The sequence below is a fragment of the Frankliniella occidentalis genome, unplaced genomic scaffold (genome assembly GCF_000697945.3).
Source record: "Frankliniella occidentalis isolate FOCC.00 unplaced genomic scaffold, Focc_3.1 Scaffold763, whole genome shotgun sequence".
Classification (NCBI taxonomy): Eukaryota; Metazoa; Arthropoda; class Insecta; order Thysanoptera; family Thripidae; genus Frankliniella; species Frankliniella occidentalis.
The window spans coordinates 23,842-25,252 of record NW_026267872.1 but is presented as its reverse complement, the minus strand read 5'-3'; the positions used below and the strand labels follow the sequence as shown (position 1 = coordinate 25,252).

General features: G+C 56.4%; 1 long non-coding RNA gene across 1 annotated transcript in view; it reads right to left on the bottom strand.

Annotated features, from left to right (window-relative positions):
- Nucleotides 1-1,411, bottom strand: part of LOC127751713 (uncharacterized) — a 13,614-nt gene that overhangs the window by 3,541 nt on the left and 8,662 nt on the right. The gene's annotated exons all lie outside the window — the stretch shown is intronic.

Below are 1,411 nucleotides of genomic sequence, written 5' to 3'. Positions count from 1 at the left end.
GAGGGGGGGAGGGGCATTGATCCGGATATGAGCCACTTAGGCGCAGGCGAGCCGGGAGGAATAGAGATCGCACTCGAGGGATAGCCTTCCCATGATAACCGCGGGGCAGTTTTTGAACGCGCGCGGGGCGGGGGCGGCAGCCTGGGCGCGACCGACAGAGAAGGCGAAGGGAAAGAGAGACAGAGAAAGCGATGACTTCCGCTACGGAGATCGGAGTGTGCCAAGCAAGCAGCCCAGCTCCCCGCTGACCGACGCCGATGGATCCTGTTCCCCACTCCCGGCCCGATGTGGTGCGGTGCGGCGACGGGCGACGCCTGCGCCAGGCCAGGGGGGTCCAGAAGGAATTCGCCTTCCTTCGTTGCGTCGTTCCCTCGTTGCGTTGTCTTACGCGTCGCGCGGCCGCCAGGCCCGCCTCCCGCACCTGCACACGCCAGGCCAGGCCAGGCCATCGGATCGCACCGGACAGTCCAGCGTGGAAAGAAAAAGATTTAGTCGTAAAAATTAAAAAGTATGGTAGTCGACATAGTCGCTGTGGTGACCATACCGTTTAGTTGACGCAGCCAAGCTAGGACGAGGTGGCCGCTGCAGGAGCAATCCGTTTGTTCTCAAGACGGAACAACCAATGAGTGTCGGGTCGGCTCCTGCAGCGACAGCTTCGTCCTAGCTCTGACAGTAACAGTTACCATGGAAAATTTCGACCGGCCATCTTCAAATTACCTCCAATATTAGCCCTGGCAACTAACTAATCATTTGTTTTCGTGAGCAGGAAAGGACCGAGTCAAAACACTCAAAACGATTACTTCCGTCCGCTTCCCGTGAGAAATGCACAGGGCCGCTGCACGTGTGCAAATGCTGCCGACATTTTCTACTTTTTCCTGTTTTAGGCGGGTCTATTTAGAGTCCTGCTCGCTCTCGTGGGCATTCCGGGCCGGTGATGGGTGGGGTGGGTGTGGCCCTCGCGCGTAGTGGTCTAGCTGCGGGCAGCAGGGCCCCGAGGCCTCGGCTGGGCGAAAAAACACCTGCTAGGCAAGAGCTGCTACCAAATAACGAATCAATCTGCATTCTGGGGGAGTTGGGCGATCCTGTTCGTCCACAGAGACAGTGACGCCCCCCTCCCCGCTGCGCCTAGTAAACCTGCCCGGCGCGGTCAACCAGGCGATTTTGTGTTTACGATCGCCGGCATATCTCGTAGAACCAAAAGCCAACGGGGGTCTCAGCACCCATCATCTACCTCAGCCCCAGGACGACCTCGACTGATAAGGCTTTGAGGGGCCAGGAGGCTAATAGCCCCCCGAAAGAGTCAATATCCATTCGACCCTACTCCCATATTAAAATTGTGAACTTTGATAAGTGGCATTCACAAGTTTTACGTTCATAATTGAAATTTATTAGTTGCAAGTACTAATGAAAA